Source organism: Ixodes scapularis, unplaced genomic scaffold (genome assembly GCF_016920785.2).
Source record: "Ixodes scapularis isolate PalLabHiFi unplaced genomic scaffold, ASM1692078v2 PGA_scaffold10__122_contigs__length_95168666, whole genome shotgun sequence".
In the NCBI taxonomy this organism is placed as follows: Eukaryota; Metazoa; Arthropoda; class Arachnida; order Ixodida; family Ixodidae; genus Ixodes; species Ixodes scapularis.
In genome coordinates, this window is record NW_024609836.1 from 11,773,026 (window position 1) to 11,798,651 (window position 25,626).

The 25,626-nt window shown below is 47.9% G+C and overlaps 2 pseudogenes; both read left to right on the forward strand.

The window, feature by feature from the left end:
* Positions 1-1,535: 1,535 nt before the first annotated feature.
* Positions 1,536-2,297, forward strand: LOC115322879 (annotated as a pseudogene).
* Positions 2,298-3,420: 1,123 nt separating this feature from the next.
* Positions 3,421-5,521, forward strand: LOC121834884 (annotated as a pseudogene).
* Positions 5,522-25,626: the final 20,105 nt, after the last annotated feature.

Below are 25,626 nucleotides of genomic sequence, written 5' to 3' on the forward strand. Positions count from 1 at the left end.
ATTTTGTGTGTTTTTTCATGCGCACTACTTCAGTAGCTTTCCCAGCGTTGCACGCGATGTTTGAAACGGAGTATAACTTGTAAGCTTTCCACTTGAATAGTTATTCCTTCCTCTGTAGACTTGGAGTCATGCACTCCTCTTTTCATTTTTTGTCAAGGCAATGTTCTGGAAGCTGCTTTCGATTCGTGTTGTGGCACACGCACATGTGGATTCCATTTCAAGATTTTATAGCGGAGTTTTTAAGGGCTAGTTTCTCCAAGATCGTGTCACCCGCAAAGAAATGTCAACACAAAACTATGGACATTTACCGCCTTTTATGAGCGACGGCAGCAACCAGACAACCGGTTTACTGGCCTTGCTTGTAGATGGCAGCAACCTTTCCAGCCTTTCCACTCTGGTTTTCACCAGAGTGGAAACGCTGAGTCTCTTTAGGCGTCCTCCTTGATGTCGTTTTAGAAGTCGTCCTTCAGGCAGTCCTTGAGGTCATCCTTGATGCCCGAGAAATTGTACTTGAGGTCGTCCTAAACGTCGTCCTTGAGGTCGTTCTAGACTTCGTCCCTGAGGTCGTCCTAGAAGTCGTCCTTGAGGTCGTAAAAGAAGTCATCCTTGAGGTCGTCCATGAAGTCGTCCTTGAGGTCGTCCCACTATAGTACAGCTTCGCTGTTCTTCCTTCTTCACCAGATTGGAAAGGCTAAACGTTTTTTCATCAATGGCACGGGGGGAAGTAGTTGTTGAAGAAAAGCCTGTAATCTTTTCTTAAGACAGATGATGAAAGGTCGAGCACCATTCATCCCCCTAACCCAGATTCGGCGTGGAGGTCGGAGGTTTCCTGTTGCTTTCCTTGATACACCTGAAAGGTGTGGATGAGGCCGAACATGTCCCCCAAGCACCAAATCTTGTCGCCATGTTTGACCGCATTCATGGGGTAGTACTGCTTCATCGAAGATCTTCCTTTGAACAAAATTATGGATTCGTCGATGCTGGCCTCTCTTCTGAGACCATAGGCCAGGTGAAATCGTCTATCCAGCCCATCAATCGGTGGCCTAAACTTGTAGAGTTCATCCTTGCACTGATTTAGCAATGCCTTGTCGTTTAGATCCAGGCTTGAGCGTATTCTGGAGAACTTGTCTCTGTATATTTCTTGAAAAAAAAAATATGAAAGCCGTTTACAACTCTGTAACGCCGAATTAGAGCACAGCTTTTTTAGGATGGGGAGGGGACGGTACTGAGGGGGGGCTATGCCCCTCCTCCTCTCCTGCTTGCCTCCCATTTAAGGGAAAATTCGCCTCTAAATCGAGCGGAAAAAGTTTCCCGCTAAATTCAGTGGGGAAATTTTTCCGCTAGATTTATCCCCAAATTCATAAATGTGACTTGCTCTAAAGTCGAGCTTCAACTTGTTCAAGTCCATCTTGCAACGAGCAAGCGCACTTCATAAAAGCACCTTAACTTGAACCGATCTTGAACCAAACTTGAAGTGCCCAAATTTTGAGACTGGGTTGGACCTATCTTGAACGCGACTTTGTAGTCATTTCAACATGGCGGCTTGGCGAAGCGATGTCGCAGAGAGGATCTCCGCCTTCGAATTCGCAACTCGCGCGTGCGATATCGTCTTCAGGGACGCGTTTCCTTTTCCACGAGTCCTGCGACCATCAATTCGGGATAGGGAAAACCCAATGGAGCGCTACAACGACGGGCAGTTCCTGGCGCAGTACCGCTTTACGAAGGGAACCGTGCGAGAGCTGCTCGGGATGCTGCCGCTACAAACGAGCACCGACTGCAGGAGGCTTCCGCTGACCCCCATGCTGCAACTGCTGGTCACGCTGCGGTTTTATGGTGCCGGGACCTTCCAGGTTGTGACTGGGGACCTCGTAAACGTGTCCCAACCAACAGTGTGCCGCGCGGTCGGAGTAGTTACGCAGCTGATCGCGAGGCACCTATTCCGGGACCTTGTTCACTTCCCCAGCGCCGCCCAATTCAACACGGTGAGGTTCGATTTCTTCGCACTTACGAAATTTTCCTGCATCACCGGGTGCATCGACTGCACCCACGTGCGAATCAAGAGACCCGGCGGCGACGACACGGAGGTGTTCCGCAACCGCAAGGGAGTTTTCTCAATCAACGTCCAGGTAACGAGTGCAAAGTTAGCGGTTTACCGAATTTAAAGTTTAAAAGCTTTTGACATCATGTTTGAGCAACGCTTGCATGATCGCGAGATGTCATTTACTGGAGTATGCGCTCATGTTCGACTGCATAAAATTTGGATATTCTGCCCCAAGCATTACACATGTATAACTTGAAACTTTTGTGGTCGAAGCCTTCTCGTCTTTGGTTCACTATATGCAGTGGTTGAACTGCTGCGCAAACTGAGCCAGAACGAATAACCTGCTACATGCTGCTCTAAAGCATCTGGCACATGGCATGGTTGGCGATGCCACTGAAAATTGAGAACGTACAGTTTTCTTTTTTTCTTGATGCCTAAGTACTATGTGCGAAGAGTAGGGCTGCACGAATATTCTAATTTTCTAATAGTAGTTTCAAATAATACTTTGATATTCGCTACCAATTGAACTGCAATATTCATACTTTTCGAAGTGTTGATTGCGATGGTTTAGCCCCCTTGAGTGCGCTTCTCAAGCACGGATGCACTGCGGAGAAGCAATAACCGCAGAGCGGACACAACAATCTTGTGACTCGCTTCGCCGCAGCTCAGCCGCGCGCTTAGGGGAAAGCACACCTTCAAACTAGCATAGTGCTCGAGCATGCCTAATGTACTAAAAGAAAGAAAAGAAAAAAATAATTCAGGAAGGTTTTTTATTGTTGATATTACATTGCAGTAAAATCTTCAAAATTTAACTGTGGCCATTGGGTATATGTTATAGTCCGTTGCAACTCAAAAAGGTAGGGCAAGGGTAAGACGGGCCGGGGGGGAGGAAGCAAATGGAAAGCTAAAGAGAGGAGGTTTCCCCCTCTCTTCTCCAGTATTCCGTCTGCTTCCTGCTCCCAGGCCCATCTTACCCTCGTCCTACCTTTTTCTCTTGCAATGGACTATAGGCAGCAATTTTCTAAACACCTGTGTTCATTATTTGTGCTAATTATATGTATTGTAGAGTTCGGTGCTACTGCTCACCCGCAAGAAGGACCAACGATGCAGATCTCAGAACAAACACCTTTACTCGTTCCTGGCAGCCAACTGACTGCCGAGCCCCGAGCCCCGAGCGTGGCTTCCGCGCACGTGGTGCGCCGGGCGCGGAGCTCGAGTTCTTTCGCCCGATGATGGGCCGCCAAGCCCACAGTATATAGTTTGACACACAGGAGTGACAGCTGTAAACTGTTACAAGTGTGTACCTCTCACTTTGCTAATAGAAAAGATTTCTCTCCGGTCATGCTTCTTCTCCAATTCAAAATTACATTCAGCTTTCAATGTTCATATTGACATTGTCAGAACACATCACCTGAGCAGTTTTTGTACTGAAACTATTTGTCGAGTATTACGACAGCTTTATTCGATAGGACCATTGCCACTAATTTTTCTGACTCATGTCTTCTTGTTTCATTTAGTGCAATCTACTTGCAGGCTGTCTCCGGCCCCCAGCTGCAATTTTATGACGTGGTTGTGAGCTGGCCTGGGTTGGTGCACGACAGCCGGATTTTTGAAAACTCCCGTGTGCGGGTGCTGTATGAGGAACGCCGGGTACCAGGGGTGCTGCTTGGGGACAGGGGCTACGCCTGCTTCTTTTTTCTGATGACCCCCCTGGCAGATCCCGGTCCAGCCAACACACCACGAGGCAGGCAAGTAAATCCTAGAAGTGCCTGAGCAAATGTAGGGCTATGTGTGGATACAAGAAAAACATTATATACAAATGTGGAACAGTAGTAACACTACTGAACTTGTGAGCTAGTTGCGATGGTTAAATAATGTACAAACAAAATAAGATACTGGGTGTGGCAACATTAGCTCCGCAAATATCAACCCTTATCGAGGATTATAGTCACTGACACTGTGAGAACTGCAGGAAGTCTTTCTGCCCTGCTTCCAGAGCACGCTCTATGCCTTCTGGCATGCTTTGGCCGCACATGCACGCACGAGGTTCACGAGATGCCAAAGTGCTACCGAATGTATGATGCTGATGCTAGAGGCGGGACAAGTGAAGCTTCTCCTGTTTGTCGTTGTCTGCGGCTAGTGCGTTGTTATAAGTGGTGCTCAAGCATTTTGAAATCAAGCTGTTCGGGAGAAAGATATGAAGGGGACCTACTGGCAATATTATATTTTAATTAGCCAATCATGATATTCCCTCGCACGATCAGGTACCAGAAGGCCCACATCAAAACTAGGAATTCTTTGGAAAGGGCCTTTGGCATCTGGAAGTGGCACTTCCCCTGCCTTGACATGAGGCTGCAACACAAGCCACGTCGGGCCGTGCAGATTATCACAGCCTGCGCTGCACTCCACAACCTGGCCTGCCTGAGGAAGGGCCCACAGCCTCCACATCCCCCCAGCTCCGCCAGTTGTGCCCAGGGCACGCAGACCCAGGAGGAGGGCCACGCGGCCAGTCCACCTGCCACCCGTGGACATCGTGGAGGACTTCCTCACAGGCATACAGACACGGGAGCGAATAATCGAAAGAAGCTTCAAGTAGAAGCTTCTTTCGAAGTAGAAGCTTGCTTCTGCAATGACTGATTGAGCTTTGCCTTAAAGGGGCGGTGGAACAATATTCAGTTAGAATGTTTTTCACTTTACGCAAGCTTACTGGCACTAGAGGAACCCAAGTATACCTAAATGCAATGACGCTGACCAAGAAACATTTTTTGTTGCAGTGTAATTTCACAGATAAAAGCAAACGTATTCTTTCAATCACTCTTTCACAAAACTCCACAAAAGCTCAGGGGTCGCATTGTCGGTGTAGTCCTCCCTCCCAGTGACAATATTTCAATGCGGCTCACAGATTGGACTTTATAATAGTCTTGCGTGAGCACTTGATTTGGGCATGTGATAACAGCTTGACAATCATTCAGGTAGTGGCTCGTGTCCAAGTGCTGCAACGACGACAATAGCCAGACCAACAATGTTTGCAATTCGGCACGTGTCCTGCAGTATGGTCAACATTAGTGGCATATAATCGTCTCCAGATCACTTGGCCACTTTTTTCTGGCTGCAAGTTAAAGGGGGAAACGCTGCCATTTATTTAATTTTTGTCTTTGGCATTTTTTATTACACGGCTTTAAAAACACAAGCGTGTTTCATAGTTTATAAACTTCGGGGATTTGTTTTAAGCAGTATCTGCACGAAGTACGAAAATTGTTCCATTGCCCCTTTAAAGCTTTTGTCGTGAAAGTGGCTTTTTTTCTATTGTACTGGACTAAATAGCATGGCATCCAATGAAACTTTCCTATAAGCATCGTCTGCAGGTATGTTTGTATGTAAATGAGTATTTTTTAGTGTATTTCGTAAATGCCTTTACTGTTTTCTTTATTCTTGTTTATTCACCAATAAAAATGTGAAAATATTGCCAGACCCTTTGCTGTAGTGACTGTGCAGTGGCTTTTTACTAGTTCAAATGATAATAATAGATGATAGGCAGGAGCCATTATGTAATCATGCATTTTCTCAAAGCATGAAACAAGCTGAAATCGCACCCTATCCCTTTTCGGATATTGCCCCAGCTTTCAACTTTTGTGAAATAAATTAGATCCCTTCAAAAGTCGAGGCATTGGCACTGCTTTTTATTTTTCGCCTCCCTGTTGAAGCTCTCTCAGCTTCCACTCAGCAATTTTTTAATTCGTCTGCTCCACCTGGAGCCGCACGCGGTGCTCTGCCACCTTCATTTGGTGCTCTACCACCTTCATTTGCTGCTCCTCCTCAAAAAGCTTGATACGGAGGGCAGACTCTGCCCTCAGCAGAGAACTTTGTACATCGTTCTCTGCTGAGAGAGCCTGCTCTAGGAGCACCATCCTCCCTCTGGGCAGCCTGGCTTCGTTGTGACTAGCTGTCACCCTGTCACTGCTGCAGCTTGAAGCAGCTGCAGGAGCAGGTACGGTCTACTCGGTGGGGGGATCCAGGGCTGCTGCAGCACTGGCACTTGCCTCTGGCTTTGCGATGTCCGTAAAGAAGCTGCCAGGTTGATAGTGATCTCCTGTCACAAGATGGGTAAACCCATATCTGGATTACAAGTCGTTAGCACAAGGTACACTGTTTATAAATTGCACGGCATGAAATGAGCTGTATCCCAATTAAACTGCTGCAACTCGAACTGCAGGTCACTTTGCCCCTGGTTTTACTGTTACGACTGCTGCACTCGGGCGACGTCTAGATTTTCTCTGGCCTCTCGAAGGTTGTCAGAGAAGCTAGCTGTAATCGTGTTTCTCATTTCCGGAGACTTGTATATTTTGCTTTGCAGACTTCGAAAATGAAATCCCTTCTGAGATAGCAACCCCAGAATCCAAAGGTGCGGCAAAAGGAAAACTGCGCAAAGTGATCTTCATGCACGGTTCAATGATGATAGGCTCGGGCTGGACTCGACATTCCGATGGAATTTGTGCCACGGCCTCACTGCTCTCCGGGACTGTAATGGCTGTCAGCCAGTGGCTGTCTGGTTTCAGCGTCGCCGGCCGTGGTAGTTTCCCTGGTTGTTCTGGTTCCAGCCCTTTGCCGCCGTCAGCTGTATCCCAATTAAAGTGCGACAACTCAAACTGCCGGTCATGTTGCCCCTGGTTGTACTGTTAAGACTGTTGCACTAAGGCGAAGTCTGGAGTGTTTGGATCAGGAAGTGCCCATACTCCTTGGGCTGCTTTGTCGGTCAAGTACATGGTTGCCTCGGGAACAATGCTTAGTATTGTGGTTCTTCTTAAGGCCACTGCCTTTGGGAGTACCACGTTCGCGGCGAGACGCTCTACCGCAAAGCGGGCTTGTACTTGAGAGTACCATTCGTCAGAACTGGTAATTATACTTCAGCCTCTGTCGCACTTACAATCAAGCTCACAACTACTTACTATCAAGTTCACAACTGCCTTAGAATTCGTCGCATCGTTCGAAGCCGGAGTGTTTACACTTGCCTCGATATCCTTGGTGGAGGTAGGCCCTCCTCCTGTACCCTCGGGAAAGGGGCCCCCTGTGAAAGGGCTGCTGGCCCCCTGTTCGGGTCTGGGCGATGATCCGTGGGGCAGCCGAGCCACGGGGCCTCTTGGCTGGTGGCTCCGCGGCGGGAGGGGGTGGTTGGCGGGCTTCCCGGAGCACCTTGATGGTTTGATTCCTCGTTTGGAGCTGCCCCAGGAAGCCCTCTCCAAACAGCAAGGGGGATTCTTCGTCCCCGCCGTCCTGGGCCACCGTCTGGCGAAGGTCTGGGGCGACTCGTGCGATCGCCCCCTCCCGACGCTCGCGGGAGAGTGACGCAAAGAGCCGCCCCAGATGGGCGGTAGCTGCACTTAAGTGCTCTGCCACAGTCCTGTCAAGTGCCCTCTCCGAGAGGCCGATCTCTGGAAGGTCCACCAGTGGCCCCATGGCCGCAGCCACTGCAGCCTGGCCCTTTTTCAGCGCTTGGACCCGCGCTGTGATGTTTGTGGGCACCTCCGAGCCATCCTCTGGGCGACGGCTCCTTTCCTTCGCCACGGCCTTCATTTCCGGATTCAACTCCGGCACCGTGGCGAAGGGCAGTCGTGGTCGGGGAAAGCTCGTCAGGGCTGCCCTGCAGCACTCAGCGCGGCCCTCAGCGCCCCAGTGCTCCTGGAGGAAATCCAGGACTGCTGGGTCCACCTCCCGGGGTCGGCCCTCTGTTGGTCTCCCCAACCAGGCGTGGAGCTCTTCACCAGGCCCCAAAGGGTCCGGGTCGGGCGTGGCACTTTGCTCACTGTGATGAAGCTCGACCTCCTCTGTGGCCAAGGGAGGGAGGTGGGTAGCGAGCGCCGCTACCGAAGTAGCGATGCCTGCCACCGTTCGTTGCAGCTCTGCGATCTCGGTGGTTGACATCTGAGGAGGCCCGAGAAACTCGCATAGCGGTTCAGAAACGATTACGGCCGCACTGATCTCCGTTATCCAACGTGAGGAATAAAGGTGCCAAGAGTGGCTAATTGAGTGGCCCTTGTGGCTGCCTTAGAATTCGTCGCGTCGTTCGAAGCTGGAGCTCTCAAGACGCGAGCGGGGACGCCGGATGTAGCTTAAGATCGCCGCCTCTGTTCAGGGCCGGGGCCCATAGAACAACAAGGGGGATCGGACCCTATTGTAAATCGAAAATGGTCCTGTTCTGTCCGGAGCCGGAGCCCATAGGACGTGAGCGGGAATGGGTCCTTAAAGCCACTTTAACTCCGCCGCCTTTGTTCGGGGCCGGGGCCCATAGAACGTCGGGGGATCAGACCCTTTATGTAAACCCAAAAATAGTCCTGCTCTGTCCGGAGCCGGAGCCCATAGGACGTGAGAGGAAATGGGTCCTTAAAGCCACCTTAACTCCGCCTCTTGAAAACTCCACTGCCTTTGTTCGAGGCCGGGGCCCGTGAACTTAGGCCTTGTACAGATAGCGGACGTGCGACAAAGATGCCGTAAAAAGTTTCGTCCATTTGCTGAAGTGGTCAGTTACAACTAGCAGATACTGGTGTCCTTTAGCGCTCCTCGGTAGGGGGCCGACCACGTCGCAGGCTGCCAGAAACCATGATTGCTGGCTCGGAATCGGTCGCATTAGGCCCGGCGGTTTGCCGCCTTTTGGTTTGAAGCTTTGGCACGAGTGGCATGTGCGGGCATAACGGAAAACGTCTCATTTCATGCCTGGCCAAGTGGCGATGCGACATAACTTGAGTAAGTCTTGGAGCCGCTCGCGTGTCCGGCCAAGTGCGAGTCGGGATGGTAGCACAAAACTGCGTTTCTCAGACTGCGGGGTACCACCACCTTGAATGCCTCGTCGGAGTCGTTCTTGGAGGGTATGTACCTCAGCAAGAGCCCGTCATTGCTCAGCAGATATGAATCCTCCGTGCCCGCACCAATACCAGATACGTCCCAGCACTCGGCGCCTACTACAGTACCAGTAGTGTTGCGCCTGGTGGTCGCACCACCCGCCTCTGCGGCGTCCGACTCTTCCGCGAGTCCGTCGATAACCTTTCGACAAAACGGATCATTCTGCTGGGCTTTCAGAAGCTCTTCTTTGCTGAACACGATTCCCACTGCACTCACTGCGTCTAGGTGGTTGATCGTCTCGTCTGGGGTGGTCAGATCTGCCGCCTCCCTTTGAGACTGAGTCACGGCTTCGCCTGACACTGTGAGTGTCGTTTGCTCGGCCTGGGTCTTTGCGGAAATCTGTGTGCAGTCTACGGGGGCACGTGACAATGTGTCCGCCACCACGTTTGTGCTGCCTTTCCGGTACCGCACAACAAAGTCGTATTTTTGCAGCATCAAAGCCCATCTTGCCAAGCGACCAGCGGGTTCGCGAAGTCGGGAGAGCCATATTAGGCTTTGGTGATCTGTTTCGATCACGAAAGTGGTCCCGTCCACATAAATGTCGAAACGTCGATGTGCAATGACGATGGCCAAGCACTCTTGTTCGTATGTGCTATAGTTCCTTTCAGCTGGCGTCCCGAAAGGACGCCAGCTGAAAGGAGATCGACGTGTTGCTCCTTGATTGGCCACTTCGCCCCCGCCGTTATCTTAAAACCAGCGGACAACAGTAGCTTGCTCTCTTCTTCCTGGGATTCGGCGGGGGCGAAGTGGCCAATCAAGGAGCGACACGTCGATCTCCTTTGTGCGGGGGTTCGTCACGGAAATCGCCCCAAAGGGGGAGAGGAGGAAGCCACTCACAGTGGTAAGCAGTGCCACCTCTCGCTACATCGGCGCGGCCGCTACGGCGCGCCAAAACGCTGACGCGACAGAATGTTGAGGGAACACAATCCCCACAGTATTTGCTGCTTGCTCATATTGTTTGGAAACAGTGTGAGCAACTGACACCTTTCACTGATAGAGGCGCTCTTCTGTAATGCTGTTCGCACGTTTGCTTCCCACTTGCACATTGTGGACAAAGATGCTCTAGTTGTCTGCTGTGGCACATCATACGCGTCGCTGATCTTACGCCACATTCGTTTCTTTACCGCTTCTTCGACTTGACTTTGCTTTTTTTCCGCATATAAACGAGCCAACTCTTCTCAATTCAGCTGGCATCCCGAATGGTGAGATCTTCATCTGCAGTGATGATACGCACTCGTTTATTTTGTTGACAGACATTTTGTCAACGAAGTCCTCGTAAGCATCCGAGGGTCCGGCTTTGCATGCTTCATGCCGATGTTCAACGAGGGAAATGAAATGCCTGAACCAGTTGTGACACAGCTGATCCGTCTGCGAGATGGGAGTTGAAGGATTCAAAATCTGCTTGAGTATTTCCAGATCCAGGTCGTTCACAGACCTGAATGAAGCGTGTGTGCCACAGCACATTTTTCTTATGCTGTCGTCGATAGTCCGCACAGAAAACGCGCTTCCCACTGTATGTCTCGGCCGTAGCATTCATAGATAGTCCATATGTGCACACAGGCGAAAGAGTACTCTGCCAAACGCTCCCGGTTACACTCAATGAATTTCAAACCTTATTTGCACGAGGGGCTAGGACTAAGTATCAGAGACCCTATACAACACTGACAAATGTGTGGCCCCTGTTTGGGCTCCACCAAGTTTCTTTATCTTCTGCGTTTCCCGTTTATCGGTTTTAACAATCGGTTGATACTTCCACGGTAAACATACAAATTACGTAACTGATACGTGAGAGCTTTCCTTCAAGCTCTGCGGGGTTCAAGGTACGTTCAACATGGCTCTCGGTCAGAAGCGGCAGCTCGGGTATCCCGCTGCCGACTGTTCGCACTGCTGGGTTCAAGGTCTATCTCGCGGCACAGTCGACCACGCAACTCGCTAACGTTAGGAGCGGTTGTATTGCCACAGCAGAAACGAGTATTATCTGCTGACGGTAGCTGAGACGATTTTGCAGATGTTTTTTTACTTTTTTGAGAACTTGGCGCTTGAAAGAGGCGGCAGTTTTCATAAAATCTGCTGTCAGTGGCTATTGTTTTACAGCATATTGAGACGCTCGGCATTGCTAAACTACTGCTTTAAGACCTATCAAAATAAATGCCTTATAAAAGGATATCAGGAGAGAAAAAATAAGAGAAAATAAATAATAGTAAAAATGGCCTTTTTTTAACGGTGCGACCAAATTTTGAAAACTTCATTTTCAAAATTTATTTCTCTGTATAAAAAAATTATAGACAAATGGAACATGCATTTTCGAAAAGGCAATGAAACGCTCTGTCAGAGAAAAAGATTTAATGTCATGCATTAAATGTTTCACCTAAAAATTAATTTTTAATCTTCATGCATAATCGTCAGAGGTAGAAAGTTTGGCTATTTTTAAAAAAAATTCAATTATGAGTAAAAGATATAACTCTAGAGGAAATAACACTCAGCAATACATAGATTACCACAAAACATTATAAGGGCTCTGCTATTAATAGCACAGAACCGAAGGAGCTTCAAACATGCTGCACGCAACAGCAGTAAAAACTACATTGTTCTTCCCCACACATTGGGGAATTTATTTCTCGAAAACTAAAACTTTCCGACGATTAAAATAAAAAGCATTCTTCTTGGTAAAGTATGCTGCACAACATATAAAAATATAAAGAAAAACAAAAAATTTATTCCCACCCACTGCCTGAATCTAAATGAAACCGCCAGCTATATATACCTGTTATATATAACTCTCCCTTTACCACGTCTTTTTCATTGGGATAATGGCATATTCATTATAATTTTCATGCTTACTAGAAATTTCTATTCATATCTTCTACACAATCCATGTTCCTAGTTTTATTACTTGATCAGCTACTATAGTTCTGTCTTCCCCTTAACCCTTTTCCTGCAATAGTTTATGCACCTGGCAGATTTTGGCCTCGTTGCTCTTGTGCCATAAAACTCTAATCAATCAATAGCCTTTGGGCGATTTCGGTTGGCACGAATAAATTAGGTGTAGTTTCTGCACTTGCACATAAAAGCGTTTCAATGCCCACACCTGATTGGCAAAAGGAATTGAGCAGTCCTTGTAACTGGCATCAGCGCTTTGAATGAACAAATTCGAGTTGCCCTTGAGTAATCACAGACAAGGTTTGATAAGTAGAGTGATCGCTGTGTCACTTATTGTACCACAATTAAACGTTTCTTACATCATACCTGTTTACCAAGAGACATGGTGCATGCTAAAATTAATGCATCTACCTGCTATCTTTTTTCTCATATCAATAATCAGTAACTTTGTTACGTGAAATATTTGTGGAAACTTTTGTAGTCAGGTATGCTTGTGAGTTCAGCTTCTCCGCATCACATCAGCAGTGACATGTATGCTCTCATTTTTTGGTTAATTAGCATAGTTTTGCTCTTTCAGAATGAAAAAATGTTATACCGCAACAGGCTGTATGTTTCTTTTTCCTCAGAGGCAAAATCAGTGTCCTCGGCATTATATTAGGGAATGGAAAGGAGTATGGCAGTCTGCGGGTTGATTTCCTGGAGCCTTCGGAAGAGTGTCTCGTCTCCAGGCACATGAGAGGCAGCAACAGGCTCCGGTTCCTTGCGAATACGTCTGGCCGGCTTCCCAGGTGTGCTCAGGTTGATCTCGTCCAGTGGCACCATCTGTGCCTAAAATGTGAAAAATGATGTGTTGTGTCAGAATAACAGTTTCGCTTGAAAAGGGCCAATAAACCTGACCTTGGCCATGTTCACACTCCAGGCACAGGGATTTGATGTGCACGAGGCCCCATCCGTGTTCGCTCGAACTGCGGACTCTACAACCTACAGAATTGCAGCAACATGACTGCATACATCAGTCAGCTAGCATAAAATGTTAAACAAAACCTTTTAATATGTATGAGATTCGATTTTTGTCCATAACACACCTGCACCATATAATTCAAACCTAGTCGAAATTATTTTTTTAGCGTCGCCCGCACAAAAAGAGTTGGCTGAGCTAATAGACTAATGTAATCCCCCAATAAAACGCAGACGTATGGTGTAAACAATCCTCGACCGACGCCTAAGGGTGACCGTGGGCTTGATAGGCACGTCACGGCCAAAGGTGGCACGATCTGAGCTGTGGTGCAGTGGAAGCGCTTTTTCGTCCATCCAGGGCACGGAAGAGGCATTCTGTTCAACGATAATAGGTAATACTCGGCTTTGCTTGTGGAGTGCTCAGTGCACACTCCTCTAGAAGCGTTGGTCAGGCACACCCAGGCATCGTGAGGTGCAGTCGTTGCCCGCTGCGAAGGCATCACCTTGGCTCTCAGAAAGCAGACTGCAGCTCCTTGGGGCTTCCACAGCTTTGGGGCCAACTGCTTGGCGAAAGAACTAAATAAACGACGACGTGAGGCATCGATGTCGGTGGCAGCAACTTCACGTCGGACCTTATTTACGGCGAACGGATCATTGAAAGCAGCGCCACCCACGCATAGTTTGTCTCAATACTGCTGCCGTTCAGGCTGGGGCAGTGAGCTCAAATGGTTGGGCATAACATACGTTAGCAGGAAATACAACGCACAAATAAAGCTAGAAGCGTCTTAACAACGTCAATAACGAGCGCACACCACACAATGCAGTGGCAAAAACACGAAAAGACTGGCCGCTCCTACCCCCATAGCTTCTGCGCATGCACGACCTTCTGGCCGCGTTGATAAACATCCGCGCTGCGTGTCTTCTGCAAGATTAAGGCTGCTCCTTCTCAGCGAGCCACTCTGATAACGGTGGGATGTGCAATTTCTGCATCAGGGCATCAAGAGAGCCCTCTTGCGAAGCACCTGCAGGTACTCTGCTTCTTGAAGAGTCTCCGTTTTAGTTTTGCTTTAGCTGGCTCTGATTGAGCCATCTTCACCTCCTCACTTGAAACAGCAATAGGGTTTGCCAAAAGTGTTTGGTTGATCTGGATGGATTTGCTCATTTGGCACAGTTCAAAGATGCATGATGTTGCACATGAATTGCCTTCCGGATGTCACTCATTGTTGGATCGTCCCTCTCCAGGTGGAGAAATGCACAAGATTCTCCTCTCAAGCCTCCTTTTTGCATTCAATGTTAACACACCATTTCCTTGCTCTTCCCTCCTCCTTCAGCATTAAACTTTAGAGAGGTGTATTGTATTGTCTCCTGAAAGGTGATATTTTTGTCAGAAACCAGTTATGCTGGTCCCAGCTGGGACCAACTGCATTTGGTTTCAACTGAAGATGTGGCCACAAGCCAGTTTCGGGTGGTTTTAGCTATTATTGGCAGCTCACCCACTACCGCCATTGACAGCTGCATGGTATGGACACAATACACGCAAACATCACTATTTGAAGGCTCATAGCTTGTGGCTACAGCTTTTTCTTCATTCTTTCCTTAGAACACCTTGCATCCTGGCACTTCTCGCTTAGCAGGTTTCATATGTCGCCGACCACCGCAGCTGCTGCTGCAGTCTGTTCCTTCTGGTGTCCCCAGAAAGAAATTGCCGCTAGAAAGAAATGTTGTGCAATTGTTTGCAGTATAAATATGTTTTGAGGGCTAACCCTACTCTGGGCAGCTTTATAGGCAAGAAGCAAAATGCCCAGATTTGTGTTTCTGCTGTCCCGGCTGCTTTCCCTCCTCATGGATCCACCATAGCACCTCTGCCACAGGCGAGCTCTCTTGACGCTTCTGAGCATGGGAAGGGGGAGCCCACTGTGTTCCAAATCTGTGCATGTGAAGGACCACAGGTGGCGATGGGCTTTTGCTGAACCCTTCCTGCACCTCTCAGAATTTTAGCTGAGATGCTGTCGTCTATACTCCTGATCTGAGCAAGTTCATCTTTGAATGGAAGAGGCACATGGTCAGAACCAGACGTGTTGTTCTGTTTCACTGCTCCACCGTGTCTACTAAGAAGGGTTTTGTATTGATTTTCACACTGCAGCTCTGTTGTCTGACCCTAGTTGGGTGTGCATGTCACTTAAAATCTGTGGCCACATGTTCTTCTTTCTTCCAAAACTTTTCATGGGGCCGACATGTTGCAACTACTGCTTGTACCTGTCCAGCAGCAGGCGAGTCTCGCCCTCCACCACTCCTTCACTGGAACATGAAAGCATATTTAATCATGAAAAGCCCATACATTTCATATAACTGGGTGGTCCTGATGTCAGGCTCAGGCTTGCATAACTTGCAAAAACCTGATTCGTAAACTATGATACTAATTTACTGCAAAGTTTCAAGTAAAGGGAGCATTTTTAATTTGTGAAAATATGGAAGAATAAACTTGGGGGCCCTAGTCAAAATTTACAAATAAAAATAAGACGTTTACAGATCTGTAATATGAAACTAGAATGCAGCTCTTGAGGAGGAGGAGGGGTGAGTATGGAGGGGAGGGTATGCCCCTCGTCGTTTGTACTTTCTCCTCCTCCTCCTTTCCTCCTCCTCTCCTCCTGCTGCTGAATTTGTTCTCCGCCAAATTTACCGAGGAAATTGAATAGGTGTTAACATCACGCAACGTCAATTTCCCCGCTTTTAGCGGGAACATTTCTCCGCTAAATTTAGCGGGAAAATTTCCCTCTAAAGTTAGCGGGGACGTTTCCCCGCTTAATTTGGTGGCAAAATTTTTCCACCAATTTTAGCAGAAAAACTTCCTGCTAGATTTAGCTTTCTTTGGAAAATTGTGCAATCCCCTGGAAACTGCCTATAATGAAGGTCGCTAGACTTTAACCACATGACATGATCTCTATAATCATTTTACAGCAGCCGGATCCGGCTGAGGGATGCCATTTCTGTGCTCTAAAACACATGCAAATGAAAAACAGTGGCACACATGTCTGTTGAGACTGCTCATATGGGCACACACAAGCTATCTGAGATAGGGGAAGTGCCTGAATGATGTTGCTTGGAAAGATAAGCACTCTTGCATATGAGCTGCATAATCTCCATCGTCAGTCACTATTTCTTTGCAAATGAGCAAGCTCTGCGATTCTCTCAATTACATTAAACTGTCTGACCCTATCATTACTGTACTGTCACTCTTCTTGGATGTACTGCCTGCTTGTGAAAATGTCACCTTCATATGGTGCCCAGCTTGCAGGAGAGCTCCTTGTTCACAGGCTGAAAGGTTGCTAACATTTATCTTGCCTGACTTAGTAGAGTGGCACCGCCAACCTCGCATGCCATCTGGACAAGCCGGTGCTTGAGCATCTTGTCACACACGTCTTTCACAGACAAGGAAATGCTTAGTGTTACAGGCAACAGCTCTACTTGTGCCATGCACACATACTCCAAGAACTGCAGGAGTACACCCTTAGCATCTGTTACACACTTCACAAGCTTTTCATTGCCGGTTTCGAAAACAAATGCAGAGTGTGCCCACAGTGGTCCGGTCACACACTGACTTCGCCAGATGCAAGAGTTGATGCATGTTGCATGGAGGGAGGGCAGGTGGATTTGACGTACTACAGTGCTATGTGCTTCTAGTAGGCGCGCAACATGGGGACAACTGAACCTGAGCCAAACCCCACCCCTCACCCCTCCTCTCTTCCCCTGTGAACCACTCATCCAAAAACTAAACAAAAATATTATGTAAAATACAACTCCGCCCCCCCACCCGCCCCGCTCACTCGCCAAGAAACCCTCGAGACAAACCACGCGAGGCGGCAAAGCCCGCCTCACAGGCATCATCGCCCGACAAGTACTGCAGTTACGGCAGTTTGCACGAAGCTTTTATTGGTATTCTTTTAGATGGGCATCTTTGTAGCCGAAATGCCGAACTAAAGGAGCACTCACTATCTTGATCGATAACCTCCTTCACATTGAAAATCGAAGGCGTTTCTATTCAAAATCCAACTTCCATAAATCAGCAGCTCGACGCAGCCAAGCTGCTGTTTTATCAACACGCAGTAAGTGTTGATATTAACACCGCTATTGCCCACCGTTGAAACATAAAAGAAAATAAGAACTCACCCCGCGACGCACTTGCATGTGGCACCCTCGATGACGCCGGTCTCCCTTCTGAACCACGCTGTTGCGGTGTACGAAACTTCTTTCATCGACGGAAGAACGATGGCTTGCACAAGGCATATGCTCAAGTCCTTGTACCAGTTCTACATACCGTATAATCGCGTGTAAGGGCCGCTCCCCGGTATTTAGGACAAAATATTGCAAAAGAAAAATATTAGAGAAATTATTTGTGTATGCGCCGCACCCCCTTGTTTTTGAGGCGCGCCGACTGTTATGCATGAAAGGTTCTATGAATATATATCGCTTGGTGCCGCTAGCCACCGCCCGAGGACGTAGTGGCACGTCTCCGCATCCCTGATATTTGCTCCTCACTCATCCGTATCAACGTATGGTACAATGGCTGCCGACCTCGATCGTGGTCAGCTGCACCGTCGGAATGCGTTTATTTTGCGGCCGGAAGACATTGAGAAAAGATAAAGAATATGTCAGTCTCTGTGGCAAGCGCAAAGAATGGGGACTGTACACTCTGGGGAGGTCAAAAGTTGCCGCGCATGCTGTCAAGTACAAAAAACAAAAAAAGATGCGGATTGCGCAGTATGTAAACTAATTAAATCCGACTGACGATTTAGTTTGGATTCGGGAGTGAAGGCGTTTTCGACCAGTGCAGCCAAACGCGCTCATGTACATTCATTTTGAAATGTGGATACAGATTTTTTTTTATCCTTGTATGAGCCGCACCTTGAAAATTTGCCCTCAAATCGGGAAAAAATAGTGTGGCCCTCACACGAGTTCATACGGTATTCTCATCCTGGGGCATCGCGACTCAAAATGCTTCGAAGAGCAGCGACTGTATGCAAAAAGAAAACAAACCGGTAGCGCACAAGAAGCCTAACGAACAAATTGTTTTCTCGCCAAATACTCTCCAACCCAGTGTGCCCCAGGATTCCCCATTGCCCCATAGGTGGCAGCACATTTTCGCCAAAAGGAACATTTTGTCCTGCGTGTATCACTAGGGTTTCAGTTAAAAAAAAAAAATCATTTGGTTATTTTGATTGTGAGTTCCAAAGCACAAATGCTTAATGTTCCAGTTGGGAAAAATACCGATTGGTTTATGCCAATTGAGGAGTTCCAAAACACTAATGTTTGTGGTTCCGATGGAAACAAGGACCAATTGGGAGAATCCCACTTGGTTCCAATTGGGATTGTTCCAATTGGTTGTTCCAAACCACCACTGGTCTCCACAAATTGGTAACAATTGGATAGCCAATTGGTCTCAATGGGCATTTTTAGCTTGGACACTGACTGATTTTGCCAGATGCAAGAGCTGATGCATGTAGAATGTCATCATTTTTCTGCTGTATAGTCATAGCACCTGGTCAACAAACCTCTTCTAGAGTGATTCTATAATAGAAAAAATTCAATTATGAAATCCATGGTAGAATGCCACAAAAGCTATCTCAGGTCCTGAAGAAACAATATTTGTCGGGTACCAAATTCAAACATTCCAACTCAAAAGGCATGAAAGTTTTATATAATGAAGTGATTCTGCTACTATACTCTGTTCAATGCTAAGCAAACAGGACAGAAGTTGCAAGTTACTCTTTGAGCCTGTCAACAGTTGGCCTCGCATCACATTTTCATGCTCTTCATGTGCACTCATGCACAGAGAGCGGGGTCAGGTGATGAAAGGCAGGCGATTGATTGGTTCAGCAAGCATGTAGCTTACGCTTAGTTCATTGCACAGTTGAGTCGACCCTAGAGATTTCATTCCGTTAAGGAGGTCATCTTGCGGGTTGGCAGGCATTGGAGTGGTAGGGTCGGACCAGTTGACATGTGCACTATAGTCCCCAACGACACAGATGTTTGCATACCGTTCGTCCAGGCGAAAGAGTGCAGATAGCGACTTGTGCAGGTAATCATAGGCTTCTACTTTGTTGCCAGGTGGGCAGTAGACAACACACAGGTGTAGTAAATCGCCTTTTCTGTGGAGATTACGAATACTGCCTGCAGGCCATGTTGTTCCAGGTTGAGTCGTCTTGTGCATTTGATATGTGAGGGAACAGCGAGCAGTACTCCGCCTCCAGATTTGTTCCGATCTTTTCTGAAAATTTCGAGGTGGGCCAAGTCAACAAGCTGGCTGTCATAGACAGAGCAGTCGAACCACGTTTCACACGCCGCGAATATGGTGTCCGGTTGAGACTGAATTAACACTCGAAAGTCTGGTAGGTTGTTTTTCACTGACCTTAGGTTAGAGACCCAAATAGGTAATGTCGTTTTGCTTGTGCGTCGAGCATTGGGCCTCGACGTTGTTGAAGTAATCTGCGGTATCGTAGACGCAGGGTTGAGGAGCAGAAGAGGCATAATTTTAAGATACAATTTGTATTATAACCCTTATTATAATACAAATTATAATACAAAGATACAATTAGTATTATAATTGCAGCTGCAAGAATGAACGTCTTCAGCTAGGGCACCAAGTACGAAGGTGACTGGGATAATAGCCAATGAAATCTATTCTCGGCCAATTCCATGGCAAATTGCTTCTCGGAAGTTTCAGTTCTTTCTCGTTCACACCAAATTGCCTGCACATGCAAACAATAAAAATACCTGGAGCCGGTTGCCGAATACCGAGAACAGCAATTTTGCAGGAAAAGAGCAAGCACTGCCGTGCTGCAGGCAAGTGCAGCGGCAACATCGATGTCGCAAGAATGTGCCAGCGACGGCAGATCTGACACGAAGCCGACAACCACAAAGCCTCCGACGATAGAGCAGGCGGCTCTGCACCCGACAACCACCAAGCCCAAGATAATCGAGCCGGCGACCCCACAGCCGGCAATGATAGAGTTTACGAAGATGGAGTCGGCAACTCCGCAGACGACAACCACCAAGCCTTTGATTACGGCGGCGACCCCGCATCCGAAAACCGCCAAGCCTACAACGACTGAGCAGAAGACTATGCCGGAAGCGACCCTGGAGCCCTCAGCGAAGGAGGCGATGACAACGAAGCCGATAATGCATTCACGACCGCTTTGGACGACGAGCTCGCGAATGACAGCGACTTGCAACATTTTATTTCATAGTTTTACGGCACAAGTTTAGCTAATACCAAGTTGTCTGCAGAGGGTGCCCTGATCGGCATCATTAGTTAGGCGACCTCTCAGGGGAGGCGCCCTTAGGAGATCCTGGTTAGGGAGTTCATGTGTAAAATGTAGGCCCTTACCATGTTGTCTAAAAGCATCTAAGACTGAGACCACCCCATGTTGGTGCACCAAAGAAGTTTGTTTTCTGAAAACGATCAAAAAGTCGTCTATGTATCTGAAAACTTTGAAAACATCAAAATCATTAAATACTTGCTCAGGCGTCTGATCGATTGTTGCTAGAAGTATATTACAAAGTATGGGTGCCACACCTGATCTGATACAGATGCCCTTTTTCTGCAAATAAAGTTCATCGTTATAAGCAATAAACGTGCTGTTAAGATACGCTTCAAGCAAGATTAAAAAACTCAATCGTCACTTCTTTGTTCTGGGAGTGGATAACAGCATTCTTGTCAATGCACGCCCTAAGTGCCTCGAACAGTTCACGGTGAGGGACTGAACAGAACAAATCTTCAAAAGCAACAGAGAGGGTGTACCCTAGGTTCTGGTTGCCCTCAAAGAAACTAATACCCCTGTCAGACGGCAGCTAAAGTGGCATTTACGCCAAATGACATTCAGGTTTTCAAATGACATTCGAGATGGGACCTGCCAGACGACAACTAAAATGACATTTAGGTGATGTTAATTGCGATTGCGTTTGCTAAGTCAAATCAGTCACACAGAGTATGCTTTTGCGGTAGCGATTATTAATTCCGCAATAAACTATTTTTTATAGTTTGTTTGAAGTAGATGAAATTTATGAAACACCGCAAAGTGTTTTTTAAACGAAGTCTGCTTTTTGATGAGACGCTTGCCGCTTGGCGGCTTGGCTTGCTTGGCTTGCTCAGTGGGCTCCCTCCTTTGTTCAGCGCCGTGTCTCGTTTCTTTTGCTTCTCTTCGGCTGCCGTCGCTGTTTGTTCCGCACGAGCTTTCCCCACTTTTCCACCCCCGCAGGGGGCACCTGTGAAAGCAGGTGTTTGGAGAGTGGCGTCTCCACGGACCCCGAGCCATGCGGGTTTCCCGCCCACGTCTGGCTGTGCGTGGCTTTCCCGTGTCCGGGGAAAAGGGCATCCTGGTGGTTGAGTCGAACCCGGGGTAGGTTTGGACCCTTCGGGGCCCCCCGGGTGAGGCAATACACCACTTCGGCCCCCGCTTCCCGTAGACGGGTGTCCTGGCTTGGCCCGACCAGGATGATTCAGTCAGTCGCCACTTCTACTATCCCCTCCCTTCTTTTACCTTTGTCTTCTCCTTCTTTTCACTTTTCTCATTTCTCTTCTTTCCTTTTTCAACTCCTTTGGCGGCAAGGGCTAACCTTGGGTGGCGACAGACCCCTTGTCCAAAACCACACTTGGTTATAGTACCTGGGCAGTGCTAATAGTCTAACGGTTCCAGCAAAGCCCTTTTTGTTATGGTCCGTTAACTATTCCCTCGTTGGGTTCCGTGGTGGGCGGCACACCACAGGTTCTGAACACTCTTTGCCCTCCTATGGCGCCCCCCTCTTCCAAACCCCGTTCAGGGCAAGCCTTTAAAAGGCGTTGTCTTGAACCCAAGACCATCGACAAAGATTCTGAAGGAGAAACATTTACAAAGTTTTTTGTTGTTCATTCACTTGATGAACAAAAACCTGTTTCAAAGCTGTCGCCCTTTGTTGTTGCGAAGGTACTAGAAAACTTTGTCGGATTTTCCTACAAAGCTAAAAAGCAGCACTCCGGAGACCTCCTAGTGGAGGTAACCAACAAAAAACAGAGTGAAGCGATCCTTAAACTGACTAGTTTTCTCGATATTAAAGTGTCGGTTAGCCCTCACCGCAGGCTCAACACCATCCGTGGGGTCCTCTCCGAGGACGACTTCTTACACACTAGTGAGGAAAAACTTCTCGAGGGACTCCAAGGTGTTGGCGTTGTTGCCGTTAAGCGCATCATGTTCCGTAAAAATGGTGAGGAAATTCCTTCGAAACACGTAATCCTTACTTTTGAAAGAAACACACTGCCAGAAACCATCAAGGCAGGATACCTTAACTGCCGCATCCGCCCATATGTCCCCAACCCCCAGCGGTGCTTCCGTTGCCAGCGTTATGGCCACGGATCATGCAGCTGTCGAGGGAAGGAGACGTGTGCAAAGTGCAGTAGCCACGACCATCTAGCCGACAACTGTGAAGCGGCAGCTTTCTGTGCCAACTGCAAGGGTCCTCACCCTGCGTACTCTCGTTCTTGCCCCTCCTGGCGACAGGAAAAGGAAATCCTCACCTTAAGAGCAAAAGAAAACTTATCTTATCCGGAAGCAAAGCAAAGGTTCTCCTTTCTTTCGAAAGGCACGTACTCCGATGCGGTGCGCAGGGGCCCTCCGCCGCGAACGGAATCGAAGGCCACCCAGGTCTCGCCTGAAGCCCTGGCAGTGGCCTTTCGGGCCCCATCCCCCCCGCAGGGGCAGCAGCTTCCCCCACCTTCTGGAGGGAGCACATCAGCAGCCCCCAAGTCAGGACAGGCAGGCAACGCCAATGCCCGTCCTGACCGCGACGCCTTCCTCCAGTGGAAAGGAGCGACACTCTCGTTGCAACTCACTGGAGAGGGCCTCCTCCAAAGAGCGGCACAACTCTCGTGCTGCTCTCCCTGTACTCAAGGGGCCGGAGCAGGCAGAGTTGAAAGACACTCTGCCTAGCACCTCCGCTGCCTCTTTGGCTGGTCGCGGCCGGGGCCTGGCTCCCCGTGATCCAAGCCGGAAGAAAACGCTGGCCAACACCAGCGACACAACTCAAGAGGCAGACCTGTCCATGGAGTTGGACGACTCGGCTGCTCCTGCTTCTGACCCGGATAGCATGGAGTGGCAGACGCAGACCCGTGCAGGGAAGAACAAAAAACCGGTTACTGCGCCGAAGTAATCCAAGTGGTCTCCCTCCCGAGTTTTAATCTTTTTATTACCGAGTTTTATTGATTTACACTTTCCGATATAAACAAATTTTATAAATGACAAAAGTGAATTTTATGCAATGGAATTGTCGCGGCCTTTTAAGAAATATTGATGATATAAATCATTTCATGGATGAGCTTCGGCCGATAGCTCTTGCTCTCCAGGAAACTCATCTTCATGATCGCTCTCCTCATATTTTAAGACGTCACCGGGTCTTTAGAAAAGACCGTCTTAGTGATACTCCCTCTGGTGGCGTGGCAGTGGTTGTACAAGGTGGGGTCGCCTGCTCTGAGGTCCCGCTCTGCACACCACTTGAAGCCGTGGCAGTGCGCCTTCTTTTAGACCGCCTCATAACTGTAGTATCACTTTATTTACCACCTAACACTCCATTACATCTTAGTGAATTGCAGGGTCTTGTGGGTCAGCTCCCACAACCCTTTATGATTCTAGGCGATTTTAATGCCCATTATCCCCTATGGGGTAGTATTCGTCAAGACTCTCGTGGATGTGTAGTTGAACGTTTTTTATTGGCATCTGGACTATGCCTTCTTAATGGCAGAGAGCCAACATTTTTTAGTGCCGCTCACACCACATTTACATCCATAGATCTGTCGATTTCATCCCCCTCATTGTCTTCTTGCTTTACATGGAATGTTCTCAACAACCCTTTTGGCAGTGATCACTTTCCGATTGTTTTAGAGAGTGTTGTTCAGTTGCCCTCACTTTTAAAACGTATCCCTAGGTGGAAGTTAGATAAAGCTGACTGGTCACTTTTTGGGTTACATTCCACCTTGGACCCTTCTCTGCTTTCCTCTATGTCACCTGAAGATGCTACACTGTATATTACTGAGCAGATACTAAATGCTGCTGAGGTGTCTATTCCACGAACCTCTGGTAATGTGCCAAAAAAATGCAAACCATGGTGGAACAAGGAGTGTGCCACAACCTTAGCGGATCAAAACAGGGCTTGGGGCAAACTTCGCAGATACCCCACATCATGTAATCTCGCAGAGTTCAGGCAGCGGAAAGCTAAAGCCCGTTGGACCAGGAAGCAGTCAAAATGGAAATCCTGGATAAAGTATGTCTCTTCTATAAATAGTTTTGTGCCAGCCAAGGAGGTTTGGGATAGATACAGGAAAATAAATGGAGACTATAGGTGCTTTGCAATTCCTACTTTTGATGCCCCTTCATCTTTAGTTGACATCGCCAACATCCTTGGTGAACATTTTTATAACACATCCAGCTCGGCGAACTACAGTGATTCGTTCAGTAGATTTAAATCTCGTGCAGAGCGGCAAAATATCTCCATGTCTGGAGGAGACTCTGAGCCTTATAACCAGCCTTTTACGCAGTGTGAGCTTGAAATGGCACTTGACACAACGAGGGTCTCTGCTCCAGGGCCCGACGCAGTTCATTATGAAATGCTTCGTCGCCTTTCTCCTGAGTCCCTGAAAAGTCTTCTCTTGTTTTTCAATTTATTGTGGGAAAAAGCCTGCTTTCCCCATGCCTGGAAGCATGCTCATGTCATCCCGCTCCTAAAGCCGCAGAAAGACCCTTCACTACCATCAAGTTACCGTCCCATTGCTCTGACGAGCTGTGGTGGGAAATCATTTGAAAGGCTTATAAATAGGCGGTTAGTATACACATTAGAAAGGCAAAATGTCCTTGACAGAAATCAGTGCGGGTTTCGCCGAGGTCGATCTACTCTCGATAATTTGGTTCGCCTGGAAACCATTATACGCGAGGCATTTGTGAACAAGCAGCACTGTGTTGCTGTGTTTTTTGACTTAGACAAGGCGTATGATACCACTTGGAGATATGGTATCCTGAAAGACTTGTATGATTGCAATATCCGTGGTAGGATGTTGCAATGCATTAACAACTTTCTAACAAACAGAACCTTTCAAGTCCGGCTTGGCAGCACCCTCTCTAAACCTTTTGTTCAAGAAAACGGAGTCCCACAGGGAGGCATTTTGAGCGTCACTTTGTTTGTACTGAAAATGAATTCTCTCACACGACTGCTACCTCGGTCTACTTCCTACTCTGTTTATGCTGACGATGTACAGATCTCCTCATCTTCTTGCAATCTTTCTAGTTGTGAGCGGCAGTTACAACTGGCTATAAACAAACTTTGTAAGTGGGCAGACGAAAATGGTTTCAAGCTCTCTGTTGCAAAGACAGTCTGTGTGCCTTTTTCCCTACGTCGTGGGCTCTCCTTAGACCCAGTTTTGAAACTAAACGGTACTCTAATTCCTGTTAGGAAGGAGCACAAGTTTCTTGGTGTCATATTTGACAAAAAACTTACCTTCATTCCCCACCTGAAATTTCTCAAAGAAATTTGCCTTCGTTCCACAAACCTTCTGAAAGTTTTGGCTCATAAATCATGGGGGTCGGACCGAAAATGTCTGTTGCATTTGTACACTGCGCTTGTGCGATCTCGTCTTGATTATGGCGCCGTGGTGTACGGATCGGCTCGCCCATCTGCTCTCGAGATGTTGGATCCTGTACATCATCTTGGCTTGCGTTTGGCAACAGGCGTTTGGCAACAGGCAACAGCCAAGCATCGTCAGACCGTTAAGTTTTCGTATAGAGCAATTTTGTTCCTCACTTCAACTTCGTCTGGACGAACTTAACCTAATTCAAAAG